Source organism: Pinus tabuliformis, chromosome J (assembly GCF_031772625.1).
Source record: "Pinus tabuliformis cultivar Carrire ecotype Pingquan chromosome J, CPIR1, whole genome shotgun sequence".
NCBI classification, from domain to species: domain Eukaryota; kingdom Viridiplantae; phylum Streptophyta; class Pinopsida; order Pinales; family Pinaceae; genus Pinus; species Pinus tabuliformis.
This window is the reverse complement of record NC_142295.1, coordinates 1,325,303,925-1,325,320,159: the sequence shown is the minus strand read 5'-3', so window position 1 is coordinate 1,325,320,159 and position 16,235 is coordinate 1,325,303,925.

The following is a 16,235-nucleotide window of genomic DNA, read 5'->3' as shown; positions in this document are numbered from 1 at the left end:
CCTTCACTTGTTGGTTGCACGAATGATCATTCACTCTTGTTTGCATTCATTTCACCATGCATCCAGACTTCTCATGTTTTTAGTCACTCGTTGGTCGCTCTAGGCTGCCTTGGCCCAGACCATGCCTTGCCTAGCTAGCACTACGCATTTTTGGAAGCGAAGACTCTTCCTTCCCTCCAGAAATTGCGCAATTTTTTCCCTAGCACTAACCTCCAGACTTGCGTTACGTAATTCTTGGAGGCAATGTCCTGCTGGCCCCAGAAACTGCGTAATACAATTTTCTAGTTGCATGTCACTGTTAACTGAAATTTCACATTGCGCAATTTCAGTCCTCAACAGACCAGGTTGGACTGTGAATTTCATAGTTCCGACAGTCAGTCAACCTCCTAACAGCCCGGACTGTGCCTTGTACAGTTTTTGCATTCAGTCTCCGAACCTCTCGGCAGAAATTGCGAAACCTTCATGATCAATCACACAGGTATGTTGCAAGTCAGTCCTCAACTTTGTTTTGGTTTTCGACTGACGGATTGCTTTCCATTAGTGTTTCTATGTCTCTAAGCATCATAGATGTTCGTCTGTCTCTCAGCAACACAAGTACAATGGCCTTCAAGAGAGCAAAGTCAAAGGACACCATTGAGAGCACAACGGGGTTTGCATCCAAGCAAGTGTATATGAGCTCGCCTACCTATGAATACATAAAGTTGTTCATAGACAAGGACATCGAGATAATATGGTAGTAACATTACAACAAGCAGCACCATCAGCAGCAGCAGAAGGCAACACACCTGCACGCAATGAATGCAAGAGGAAGGTTGTTGACAACATAGAGGCGGAACAAAGTTGCAAGCTCAAGTAGATCCACTTGTGATGAAAGAAACTTTGGAGACTGAGGCTATGAGGTGACAGCGTGACATGAAGATCGCGCAAAGGTGGAGAACAGAACAGAGAAGGAGTTGCATGTGTTGAAGCAGCAAATCAAGGAACAACAGGAGTTTCACAAACAACAGAATGATTTACAGTATGAATAGGTACAGCAGGGGGCGCAACATGCACAGACGGATGAAACTGTTCTCGTACAAGTTATAGATCCATCCCAATAGCTGGCACAGAGTAGACAAGGTGAGCAGTGTTTTTGATCGCATGCAAGAGAATTCAGCAACATGCATGTAATTGTGCGCACGCAGGTGATCCCACCCATTCGACACACTCACCGAGGCGAAGACAAGAAGCAAGTCAGACTGGAGTTGTACGTGTATTTTGACTAGTTGATGTGCATGGCCAATAGCACATGCTTGGAAATCAGCATAGACACTATGCATTAACACGTTGTCAGTCCAGTCACACCTAGGACAACCATGCACATGATATCAGACGAGTTGGACAAAGGAGCCATATCAGTGCACCTAGATGCAATGAAGGCAAGAGTTTGCTTCAACAAGACGTCAGCATTGAGTGCATGGAATCCATCACAGATGACCAAACTTGGCATCATCTCACCACCTTCGACCATCACAAGTATTTCAAAGAGTTTGTCTCAACACAATGGTCCAAGTGTCAGTGATGTCTTGCATTGCTTTCTCAAGCCATTTTGTCTCACATGGGTACATGTGCATTGTAATGTAACATCTTGTCAAGTGGAATTTCAAGTTTCGATAGTTGAATGTAACAGTATTTGAAGATTCATGAGGATAGATGAATGGTCCCAAAGGGGAATGTCAAGGGTCACACCACACTTTTCTATAAATAGTCCCTCATAACTCATTGTGAGGGCTTTTGGTTAGCCAAGCTTCTGATTGGACTATCTTAGAGAGATCTTGGATAGTACTGTGACGAGCCTTGGCTTCTCCACTGTGTAGATCTAATATATCTCTTTGGAGGAGCAGGTGGTTGTGGTTGTAACGTTCCGCTGTCGGAACTAGTGGTTGGACATGGATGTATTGTATGATTGGAACTTACACTTTTTAATGTAATAGAGCCATCACGTTTCACGCATATGTTGTATTGTATTTCAGCTATCTGTTTACTCTAAATGATATGTGTATATGTTTGCTTACGCATGCATGTATGGCTATTTTCTTTATATGTATGTATGAATCTTACTTAAATGTGTTGTTGGTTCAACCATCACTTTGGATTTCTAGCTAACTTTCCTTACATATTGTGATGCATCTTTTCTCGTGTGTTCCCTTCTTAACTCTGTGCTATCACAGGTTTCCAAGCGGCACACTCACCTCGCCCTCTGTGTGTTAGAACTGCTCATGCCCCTTCCTTGACTTGCCACATATGTCACACCCTTGCTACCAACAGGGACATCTTGCTTACCTCTGTGTGAAATCGCGATCAAGGTGATGCTACATGACCCACTATTGGGACTCCTACACCAAACGGTCTAAGGTCTAGTTGGGACTTCTTACCGGGGAGATCCCCTGACATGCTAGCGGTTCCACCACCATCAACACCACCTCAACCCATCAAACAGTGATTCCACCTCACGGTCAGACATTAAAAAACCATCACCGGATTGGTCTCTACCCAAGCCTTCCAGGGCTCCAGAGTGTTTGTTCCAACCAAGGCTTCCAGGACTAGTAACTCAACCCACAGCTGCCACCAGTCTTCTAGAGTGTTTGTCCAACTAGGGCTTCGAGGACTAGTAACTCAACCCACCAAGGGCTTCCAAATCATTTTTCCAACCAAGGATTCTAGGACTAGTAACTTAACCCAAGTTTTTATAGGGCTTCCAAAGCGTTTGTACAACCAGGGCTTCCAGGAACGAATAACTCAACCCAAGCTAAGGAAACATGAGAACCAACCAAAAAAAAACAAGGAAATAAACTCACAATCTCCACGCTATCTAGGAAATGGCAAGGCTAGGCAATCCACTGTCAATCCAGGCAATCCTCCATTCCAATGACAAATCACAACCAACAAACCACATGCATATGCCATGCATGCCAAAACTAGTGAGGGAAATGTACATGCAACTTGGTACCTGCAAGCAAAATCTGTTGTTTGTTGATCTCAATGTCCTCTTACACTTTCCTTCTCTTCCTTTTCCTTCTTGCTCCAAAACTCCAAATATGCCACACTCTCCAAGAGTGCTCGAAGAAAACTCTAAGTGTCCAAGAGTATGAGAGAGAGACAGCTCCAAAACTGAACTAACATAAGCTTACCCACTGATCCTCAGAAGCCTTTTTATTAATGAGGCCTCTATTTTCATCATTTTCCATTATTTTTATCCTCACATGAAACCTGTGACCTTTCACCTCCCTTTTCTCCTAATTTCCTTTCCAAAGCCTTTTCCATTGCCTTTTCCAATTTCCTTATCCATAATAAATTGAAATTAGCACCCACACTAGGATGTTTTTCCCACATTCAACTTGGAATATGTGTCCCATCAACCGTGGTCTTATATATTTTTACATGAATTCTTAACCATGGTTGTTACAAAACCATCCCCCTTGGTGGAACACCATCCTCGGTGTTCAATGACACCTATAACCAACAAGGCTGCTAAAAATGGAACATAATGCCCATGGAGCTTTATAACATAGCTTGTTGTAGTATTTACAATAACCATCTGTTATAACATGGCAAACATACCATCTATTGGAGCTTTATAACATGGCTCATTATTGTATTTACAATAATAACCACATATACACACATACACATTTTCTTCACCCATCAAATAATCATATTGTTTATGGAGCTTTATAAATCTAGCTCAATACAATATTTACAGTAATACATACATATACACATATGCGCATTTGCTCAACCAGAAAATAAAAGGATACAATGCTTGCATCCACAACAAGGGAATCAAGAGGCTCAAACCTCCACCCTCAAAGTAATACCAGGATTTACCTCCTTCCCAAGAAATCTAAAATCCACTGCCAAGTCAAATCTGCATCCAATGTTCAATGCTACAATCCAATGCCACTTGTCCTCTCAATGAATAGTTATCGACTCATTTTTCCAGGGCACACTCCCAATGTGCATCTGATTCCATATGGAAATTCTAATGAACGAATCAAATATATCCTCGGCCTTCCCTTCTCTGATTCACAGTCCCTCGGGAAATTCGGCCACCCCCTTTTGTGCAGTCACATACCTTCCGAGTTCCGTTAGCGCCCCCATCCCGAGCAGTCCATCCCTTGGCAAGTATTCCTTGCATTGGAATATACAAAAACCAAGGCATATCCTTGTCTTAAAACCATCATACTGGTCATACCATAGCCATGGAAAACAATGGACACTATTGGGTACTAGTGTCCCACAATGGCCCTGCTCCTCAAGTGCTTTACCAACATATTGTTGCATGTTATAATTCCTTTCACTGACGATGATAATTCTTGTAGTCAATTACAACCACTCAACTGGGCATTTTTGTGCTTCTTGTACCAAGCACATAACTTCCATTATAATTGAATAAAATTGAAATAAATTCACATCATACCTCATTGGTAGCCCGTCAATAAGGTACACTTGCAATCTTGTTTACCTCTTGTCATAACAAGTAAATCTAACATCTTTGACCAAATCATCATGTATAAACATATCACATCAAGTTATCTCAAAACACATAGATCAAATCATAAATCACATGTAACTATCATAAACCAGAATCATAGATCACATGTAATTATCATAGACCATAAGCATAAATCTCATGCATAATAAAATTGAAATAAAATACCGATACTTATCCTTCATCGATCCTTACTTCTACCCTTTTCCTTATTACATACGCACTCCAGATCAGTTTCCACACCCAACAACACCCAGTTCCTTCTCCTCAACCATGTGCACATACACATAGTGTGCATCACACACATACAACCACACACGACATACAACATCATGCAATACATGAATCTACACCTGGCGCACAACACATACACCTACACCCAGTGTACAACACAACACAACACATGTGCCTATACCTAGTGTACACCACCACACAATACATACACATACACCCAATGTACAACACAGTATATACATTTATACCCATTTTACCACACAATACATATACGTACACAGAGTACAACACAATGAGTACACATGTCATGATACCACGACTACACCATGCACATACATAATATTGCATGTACACTAGTACTACATGTACAACATGTACACAGTACCACCTATACACAGCACCACCTGCATAATGTCTACACAACATCACATGTGCACAACACCACCTGCACAACATGTACACAATGCCACATGTACGCTACATCACTTGTACAATGTGCACATAATACCACATGTACACAGTACCACATGCGTGAGACCACATGTACACAGCATCACATCCACGACATGTACACAACACCACATGCACACAACGCCACATGTACAACATGTACACGACACCACATGCTCACAACACCACTTGTACAATCATGCACACAACACCATATGTACATAACACTGCATATACAACATGCACATAGCATGATCTATACCGAGCACTGCATATGAAACATTCATACAACACTATCAATACCACCCTGTACATAACATTTCATAAACAACATGTACACACACTATATATACACAACACCGAATGCGCACATCACATATGAAACATGTACAACATATACAACATATGCACAACAATAGTACCACACATCCAAAACCACATTGTCTCTACCAAAAAACCTTGCTTTTAGTATATTATCCATGCTTGTCCTAGGATATCGTAGAACACACCACTTTCATTTCGTTGATGTATCCCTCGGTATAGCCTGACCATAACATAGACATAATATAATCACATAATATCAACTCATAAATAGATGATATTGACCTCATATATTTTTCAAGGCTACTCCTCCCAAATGATTCCTCGTAAGACCAGGAACCTCTTCATACCATTCACCTGCATAAGCAATTATTCTTCCACAAGAATTATCCTTGATGACCCTGTCAGACAATTACATAGATACATGGACACATACATACATATACATAAACATTAGCATAAAAAATCATGCTCCTTTCAAAGAGCGATATGCATACATATAAACATCAACATAAAATAATAATGATCTAGTCAACCAATGACATACATACATACATATGTACATATAAACATTAGCATAAAATAATCATGATCCATGATGACCCTGTCAAACATGACATACATACATACATACATACATGTATACACATATAGACATCAGCATAATTGATCACAATTTAATTACTAGATATCATAAGGTCAAGGTTAAGAGAACTCCCTTTATCTGTGCACACCAAGCACAACCTCTAGACCAACAGTTCCCAACATATCCAAGGAATATAACACCTCAAATCCATTCACTTTACCTTTCTTGATTACCTTTCCCATGAATTTCTTGCCATCGTCCATTTACACCAATGGACCCAACCAGTCCAACTAGTTGCCATACTCTTGCCTTCAACTACCATTCTACATGCACTGACTTCATATAAGTCTTACATTACCTATTGGGTTTCATTCGGATCTCCCTAAGCTCCATAAAATTTCCTCTTTCCCAACCAATTACCAAGACTCAAAACTTAAAAGGCAAGCACAAGAAACAAACAAGAAGAAAGCCATGAAAATCAATAACAATACAACACCACAAGCAAAGTGGCATGATCATGCATTAGACATAACAAAACTACAAATCAAGTGCAAGTAAATTACAAAAGACAAAATCACAAGACTGACAACCGACACCATGGCTCAATCCCCATGGTTCCTAGTGCTTCCAAAGGAAAGCTTATCCTAAGCCTTCTTCAAAATTTCATGGCAGTCTCTCTTGTCATGCAACTCCCTGCATCACACTACCATAAACACTTAATTGTCAATGTATAAATAAAATAACAATGCACTGGTTACCTTACCTTATTGTGCCAAACACATTCCTTGAAACTAAATACAACCATGCCATCTCTTAAGGGACTCCAATTCCCTTAATAGATCCACATGTAACTAGAGACTAGCTAATATATTCGTCAAGTACATGTTCATGAATATAGCACATATCCTCGTAATGTCATACAATATTAAGGTTAAGAAGACTTCTGGTATGAAAAGTACTCATTCTTTTGGAATTAGGGTTTCCAAACATAGCCAAAGGAATCCTTGTCCAATTCCTTTCTTTTAACTTTTTACCTTGTTGCAATCGAGGCTTACTATGTATTGTCACTCAACCAACTATTAGTTATATAAACAAATCAATTGTTACCTTGTCACACTAATACCAAACATGTTTCCCTACAACTACTCACACATGTCAACCACATGTTCCAAATATCAAGACAATCATATCTATCAATTTGAAATCAACCTTTACCAAGACTAACAATCATGTCATAATCCATATTCAACTCATAGTCTTAAACATAATGCTACAACTACCACCTACTACACTCAAGTACATATCAACTGTCTCAAAACATATGTATTAGTACAACCATCTTAAACCAAGATCATTTTGGCAAGAAATATTATAGCTACGTACTCATATCATTCAAGTAATCAAATATTAAGACAATGGATAGATGACATAATAGACGCCAAACACTCAAACACCAAACAACTGACATAGTGAAACATTCAAACACCAAATAGATGACATTAGAACCATACCTTAATTTATCTCAAGGGAGGTTATCTTGTCTGCAAAATCAATCCATATTAACATGATATAACTTCATGACATGTCAACCCAAGCATAGATAAGGTCATGATACCCATAATATTCACTATTTAACATGTTCACATCCTAAACTCATAAACAATTATCATTCATACATAATAATCACATCTGCACAGTCGGTGTAGATTAGTATAACTTAATATCACAGCATATTAACTCATACATGAATTTCATAACCCTAACCATTTGCATAGACCAATACAACTTAGCATGATACATATTACATCGAGATATGTATGTAATAACACTAATTATCAAGTTAGCTAACATATAACAACAATAAGTTATCATATAACATGATCATCAACAACATATAACATAATCATCAAGATAACTACCATATAACAACAATTTAACCTGTAACATACTCAACAACAACATATAACATAATCATAGGAAGTTAACCTATAACATACTCATCAACAACATATAATATAATCCTCAAGTTATCTAACATAAAACAACAATTGTTACACTAAAAAATGTCACCATGACTACTTACAGTCAGTATGGCTCAAATCAATGGTCATGCTACCCTCTTAGGCAAGTCTTATGCCTCTGCTATCCATCTCAAACTCAAAGAAGAGAGAAAGTCTTGTAAAAAATGTGTTTATCTCTGGGGTCGCAGGTTCTCTCAAGCCTTACCTGCGGGGACGCTCACAATGTTCACAAAAGCTGCGTCCTTGGACGCTCTGTATGTTAAGGGACAGGTGCGTCCTTCTGTAAAAGGCAAAATGCACAAGTTTCATCTTAAAAAAGTTACTTGTGGTTACTTCTAGAACTTTCTAGAGGTCGGTTTGATGAAATGGATGCGCCTCCAGTTGGTTCATGTATCCCTATTAAGGAGGAACTTATCCCATCAATAAGGGAGCTATCCCACCCAAAGAGGGGGATTATCCCATTGATGGTGGACCTGAATAACCTCTTTACAGCACTATAAATAAAGACATTGAGCCAGAGGGAGGGGAGGTTGGAGCTATACATTTTCTTTGGGTAAATGCTGCAGGAATTAGGACTCCCATTTAGAACCTTGTGAGGAGAGTTTGTCTTTACTTGATTCTACTTGGAAGTGGGTGAGCTTTGTCAAAGTAGAGGAAAACCCTTGATGGACCCTGGGAGGAACTTGCACAACACCAAGGCTAGGTTGTAAGAGTTTCTTTGTTTCGTTATTAATACAAACTGGTTTATTTTTCTCAATAGCTTGTGTTAATGAGTTATTTCATGTGTTCCTTGGTCTGCATGTTGAATATATGTTTTATTATATGAAATGCAAGTGCTTGGTAATTGTTTGATTGTTTGTGGTTGCAGGAATTGACATGAAGGAGGAGCTCATCCGGATCGGCAAGGACGGACTACAACAACAGCGTTTTGGAATAAGGTAAGCCTAAACACTTGTAGTTTTCATGTTTTAAAAGGTATATTTAGAGAAAGATCACTCCATTTTGTCTTGTTTGTCGCTAGAGAGTTTAGACTCCTAGGGAGGTCAGTTGTGTCCGCACAAACGAATTTTTCCGCCACGACAAATTGGCGACTCCGCTGGGGATGCCATTAATGTGAAAGTCTTTTCCTTTGTGTGAACTTTGCTCTGAGAAAATCATTTTTATTTTCTGGTTTTTGACTGTGAGAATTAGTATTTGGGTGGCTTAGCTTTAGATTTAGTTAGATTTGGTTTTTCTTAACTTTTCCAGAAGGACGCACCCTCTGAGTACTGCACAGTGCGTCTTTGGACGCGCTGTTACCGTTTGCACAGAGCAGGCCCGCGCCTGTTCTAACGGGTTGCCTGCGTCTTCCTGTAAAAATTTAGGAAAACTCCATTTTTGCTTTAATTGCTTTTAGATTTTGGTTTTTCTTAGTGTTTTCTGCCCAGATCCTTTAGTACCTTGTCAAAAATTTTCACCTGAACTTGTTTCATTAGCATTCCTGCTTTTAGCTTTCATCAATTGGGTGTTTTGAGTCTCTTTTTTGAGAAATTCTTAATTTGATTTCCTTTGGTCATTACTTGGAGGTTTCTCTCAGTATTTTCACAATTTTGCATCTTTTTGCTTTTGTTTTTGCAAAAAAAATTCCCCCTCATTCGCCGGGGGGGGCTAAATTGTGTATGAGTGTTAATCGCCTTTGAGTGTTTTTATGTTTTGATCTTTGGAACTCTCCCCCAATTTTCTCGACTTGCACTTGATTGGTTCTTAGATTACATTAGAATCATCTTGTGTTTGAGAATTCTTTTGCATAGATCACATTTGCACAATTAGAGTTCTCAGTTTCAGAATATGAATGAAAAATGTGCATAGATTACATTTGCATACTTTTCAAGTGAATTGTGCTTAGATTACAATTGCATAGTTTACATTCTGAAAAATCAATCGTAGATTTAGATCAGTTTTCTTTGATTTGAATTTACATAAAAATAAAAATAAAAAAATGGTTTGGAATTGATTTGCATTAGTTTTTCTTGATGAAATTAGTGCATTAGAGAATTTGTTAAATTTTCTCTTAATGATCAATTTTTTGCATTGTTGGAAGTGAATGGAAACTCTCTCCTTACTCTAGTTAGGATTCATCGAATTGAAAGAATTGCATTATCATATTCGATTGCATTCAGTTGAGTCGGGTCATAACACCATTGGTTTCGTATCCATTTACCCATTTGAGTAAAAACAGCCTTAATAACACAGCGCTTAATTAAAATTCATCTAGTAATTTTTACATTTCTAGGGCTCCGATACACCAACATAGCTTAGGCTAGTGTCTTGGAGTAGGAGAGTAATTAACTCTCCAAGACAGCAAAACCAAACAAGTAGCTTATCTTGTGGTAGGATAAATCCAACTATTTCATTTGTACTCTGGGAAAGCTCCTCTTAAAGGAGAAGCACGAGCTCGTGTCCGAACCAGTGAGGGGATCAATCCTCCCTCGTTGGGAACGATGCCAAACATGCACGTATTACAAACGGTAAACCTCGGATTAACCATTGTCGAGGAGCCAGGGGTCACTTGTCGGTAAACCTTGGATTATTGTCAAGGAGCCGGCAAGGGGATTGAGCTTGATACTCTGCCCTTGCGTGTTGTCGGAGTTTAGACTGTTCCCCCCGGTGTATTTGTTACTGTTGGTGACCTTAGTGACCATAATCTTTAGGGTTCTGCCGAGGTGACGGTGGAGGGAAGGTCCCACTGTACCTGGAGCAGACGTCGGTTATACTCACTTGGATTTTCCGGGGGGTTCACTTCACTTCGAGACGGTTAAAGTGGAGGAACTTGTGCCGGTCTATTCATTAAGCAGGTTGCCGGGGTAACTGTTCCACCCACCACTTCTGTACTGAATTCGGCGATGTTGGGCTTCATCACCAACTAGTGTTTTCGGTCCGGAAGGCTACTGTTTGTGTATGGTTTGACTCCTAGATTTGATAGCGTGTGTTAATTTGTTTGTTTTTACTTTTAGAGACCATAGGTGTGAATTGTGAATTTTAGTTGTTAAGTGTGAATTGTGAATTGTTAATTTTAGTTTTAAATTGTTAATAAAATTCACTGAAGTTGAATATAATGGCAAATGTTCCGGAATTTATCAACCTAGGAACCCCTCCTAACGAGAATCCTAGTACTTTTCCTTACTTTGGAAATGTTGGTCCTCCTTATATGGCTACTTTGTCATTACCTGGATTTACAATAGGTTTACCGATATGGTTATTTTCAACTTCGTTGGCCCAAAGTACTCCAATTGTTCCATCTCAACCGGATGCTTCACCTCAACAGAGTTCACCATCTCAACATCACCAACCTTCTGTTGACCCTTTACCTTCTTCGCCTAATTTGTCTTCCTCCATTTCTTCCTCTTCGCCTGGTAAAAGCCTTGATGCTAGTAACCAGGAGGCTAAGAAGAAGAAGAAAGGGAAGAAGAAGAAGAAGAAAAAGAAGCAAGATAAGAAAGAAGTCAACCAACCAACCATGGCTGTAAGTGTTAGTTGTGTTGAGGAAAACTCCGACATGCACCGTAAACCTAAATACCCTTGCAGGCTTTGTAAGGGTGACCACTTCCTTGTCAATTGTCCTAGTATTCCAAAGGTCTTGGAAGTATGGTCAGAAAAACCTCATCAACTTTATGTTGATCCATCAACCAGTGATAGTCAGGTTCCTGGGAAAAAGGGTAAAGTTAGGTTTCCTTGTAAGTTATGCAAAGGGAGTCATCAAACTCACATTTGCCCTCACATGGATGAAGCCTCAACATTGTTGGAAAACCTTACTGTTCCACAGCAAGAATTTCCAACTGGTTACCGTAAACTTTCTCCCAACCTACCGTCAACTGACGGAGTGATTGATCTAAATTCAAGTACAGTCGATCACACTCTCTCATTGGAGAGTGAAACTCATGTCACTCAGGTTGATGATCCATTAGTTGATCAAGTGGTCATTCAATTTCACATTCGGTCGATCACACTCTCCTTTTCGAGAGTAAATTTCATACCGCTGATGTTCTTCTTGTTACATCGGATTCTTCTATGCCGGGGGGCATTTCACCTGTTTCTACAGAACCCCCTCCAAGCACTGAGGTCTTTTCCTTTGATTGGAATAGACTGACAGAACCTCGTCTTCCTTCCTCCATCCCTTTCCAAATCATTGTCAAGGCTGGTGGTAGGGACATACATCGTACTCAGGTAGATGAAGGTGCTTCTGTCAGTATTTTATCCTCAACTGTTTGGAAAGCTTTGGGTTCCCCTCAGCTTACGCCTATTACGCAGAATCTGAAAGCTTTTAACAGAACCATTAGTGAACCTTTAGGGATCCTTCCTCAGTTTTCTATTACCTTGGAAGGTAAAACTGTCTGTATTGATCTTATGGTAGTTCGAGGTCCTTTGGATTTCAATTTACTCCTTGGGCGAGACTATGTTTATGCAATGAAAGTTGTTGTATCGACACTCTTTCGCGTGATGTCTTTCCCTCACAATGGCAGTATTGTGACTGTAGACCAGCTTTCATTCCCTAGTCTTGTCTCAACTACCAATACTATGACACCCCTAAATGTTCTTGATTCTAAAGTGGTATCTACCCTGCCACGGGTTAATTATGTGGCAACTGGTCCCATGTTTTCAGTTACCGATGTAAGTGAGCCTCTCACTGTTGATTTAGATCCGGTAATTGACATGGAAAACTCTATGGGATTACTTGAACACGATGTTCTTATCCCTTTTGAGTCCCTTGACATGTGTTCCTTCCAAAGAACTGTTCTTCCTTCTGATGAAGATCTCTTGGAAGCCATGATCAAGGTGTGTCCATTGACATGTCTTTCTTCCAGTTAGAAGCCATGCTCAGTGTGTGCGAGGATAGTTTTTTCCTGTATCAACCTCGTTAAAAAATGAAATAGGATGGTATGAGGATAGTTTCTTCTAGTCTCAACCTCGGTAAAAAATGAAACTGGAAGTCACGAGGAAAGTTCCTTTTACTGTGTCAACCTCGTTAAAAAATGAATCAGTGTGTCCGAGGAAAGTTCCTTTTACTGTGTCAACCTCGTTAACAAATGAATCAGTGAGTACGAGGATAGTTTGTTCCTGTCTCAATCTCGTTAAAAAATGAAACTGGATGTACGAGGAAAGTTCCTTTTACTGTGTCAACCTCGTTAAAAAATGAATCAGTGTGTCCGAGGAAAGTTCCTTTTACTGTGTCAACCTCGTTAACAAATGAATCAGTGAGTACGAGGATAGTTTGTTCCTCTCTCAACCTCGTTAAAAAATGAAATTGGATGTCTTGAGGACAGTTCCTGTTACTGAGTCAACCTCATTAAAAAATGAATCAGGTCCGAGGAAAGTTCCTTTTACTGTGTCAACCTCGTTAAAAAATGAATCAGTTTACGAGGATAGTTTTTTCTTGTATCAACCTCGTTAAAAATGAAACAGGCTGTCATGAGGACAGTTCTTTTACTGAGTCAACCTCATTAAAAAATGAATCAGCTAGTTTTTAGGTCATATAGATAGTTAGAAAGTAGGATTGCGAGGAAAGTTCCTTTTACTGTGTCAACCTCGTTAAAAAATGAATCAGTGTATGAGGATAGTTCTTTTACTGAGTCAACCTCATTAAAACATGAATCAGGTAGATTTTAGGATATGTAGGTAGATTGTAGAAAGTAGGATTGTGAGGAAAGTTCCTTTTACTGTGTCAACCTCATTAAAAAATGAATCAGTGTGTGTGAGGAAAGTTCTTTTTACTGTGTCAACCTCATTAAAAAATGAATCAGTGTGTACGAGGCAAGTTCCTGTTACTGAGTCAACCTCGTTAAAAAATGAATCAGGTATGAGGATAGTTCTTTTCTTGTGTCAACCTCCTTAAAAATGAAACAACTCCCTTTTCAAGTTAAATATTGAAAGTAAACCTTCATTTCATCCAGCCGGTTGAATGCAATGAAGCCTGGGGGGCATGTACCTCTCTTTGCGTCATTATGCTGGGGGCATGCGAACTTTTTGAGCATAGTTCCTTGTCTTGTGTCAAGCTCGTTAAAAAATGAAACAAGGGTAGGTTAAGTAGGTAGATTGTAGAGAGTAGTCATGAGCATAGTTCCTTGTCTTGTGTCAAGCTCATTAAAAAATGAATCAAGGATTTTAGAGCATAGTTCCTTGTCTTGTGTCAAGCTCGTTAAAAAATGAATCAAGGTTTTTAGAGTTAAGTTTTTGTTCGGTAGATTATAGAGAGTAGTTATGAGCAAAGTTCCTTGTCTTGTGTCAAGCTCGTTAAAAAATGAAACAACTCCCACAAGTCTTTCCAAGATCTTGAAAGTAAAGCTTCATTCCATCCACCTCATTGAATGCAATGAAGCTTGGGGGGCATGTACCTTGATTTGCATCATTATGCTGGGGGCATGTGAACTTATAACAAGCATAGTTTTTCGTTTCAAGCTTGCATAAACATGAAACTGAATCCGAGCATAGTTCTTTTCCTGTGTCAAGCTCGTTAAAAAATGAAACAAATCCTCCTCTAATTGAGTCGAGAGTTTGACTAGACCTCATAGATGTTAGGTTGTACGTTTAGGTTAGTTATTTCAGTTTTTGCATAATTTTCTTACAGTTTTAGATCGAGTCTTTCAAATGATCTCGTTCTTGAACCTTCATTTCATCCACCTTAGTTGAATGAAATGAAGCTGGGGGGGCATGCGCTCTAACAGTTATGCTTAGGGGGCATCAAGCACAGTTTTATCTCTGTTTCAAGCTTGTGTAAAAATGAAACTAATTTGAAGCATAGTTTTTATCTGTTTCAAGCTTTTGTAAAAATGAAACCTATCTCGAGTCAATTTCAGTTATTTTCAAGACTCGTTAAACTCATGAAAATCCCGAGATTATTTTGCTATTTTTCATTCTCGTAAAACAAATGAAAATGCCGAGTTCTTTCCGTCTTTTCCTGCTCGTAAATTAAATTGAAAGTCGGTCATATGAGTACATTTTTATCCCTTTTTCGAACTCATTAAAATTTACGAAAAAGTGAAAACCATGAGTACATTTTTATCCCTTTTTCGAACTCGTTAAAACTTAAGAAAAAGTGAAACCTTGGAGTTCTCTTTTAAGCCCTTTTCAGACTCCTAAAATATGAAAAGATTGCCGAGCTTTTCTTTTACACTCGTTAAAACGGAACTAAAAGACGGTCCCCTTATAGCTCTTTTCTGACCGTAAAAACAGGAAAAGATTGCCGGGTTTTTGTCGTTTCAAACTCGATACGGAAATAAAACGACGTGTCCTTGACCGCTTTTTACTTTTCAGGTCAGTGGCACTAATTATGAAAGTACTCCTTGGTCGCAAGATCAAGCGGTTCCCCCAGGTATTATTTTATACTTTTTCGGGCTTGAGGGACACAAATCTACGAAAAAGTTCAACTTGGAGTCTTCTTAAGTTTTTCAGACTCTCTAAAATTGAAAAACGCCGAGTTTCTCCTATACTGGGCTCGTTAAACATTTCACAGTAGAGGACCTGTTCAATTACAAACGGGAACAAACCACTCCTTCCTAGGGTTCGAATCAAAACTAGGTTGGACTCATCCGAAGGATGAGCTTATAATCAAGCATATGTTATCCTCCTCAAGCTTGTTAAAAATAAAGAGGTACTTTCCAGAAATGGTGGGGGAAAAGAGAGAAGAATGAACCTGTTTGTTACCTTTTGCCTCAAAAGAAACTTTATTACCACTCTTGAACATGACACTTTTTCATTCACCTGGGTTGGGAAATCTTTTTCCTCACAGTTGATCAAACCACTTTGAAAGTCTTTAACCGGGTTCCGGGGATTAACTTTGAGTTATTCGTCACCAAGCCATCTGTCATGTCGTTATGTGTTCAAGAGGTCTGCAAGCAAAACTTTCATCTGCAAAATACTTGTCATCCATTTGACCATCCCTGAGTCAGTCCTTTCAGCAACATTTCTTCAACTTGAACAATGATTTCGTGTTGCGGGCTTGCCTGCAACGGGTCGCTTTCTATCGACATCGACACATTATCTAGGAAGATGACTTAGGAATCGACAGTACCTTGAAGTCTGCATGCATCAATGGCAGGTTTCTCGCCTTTGACGTCAG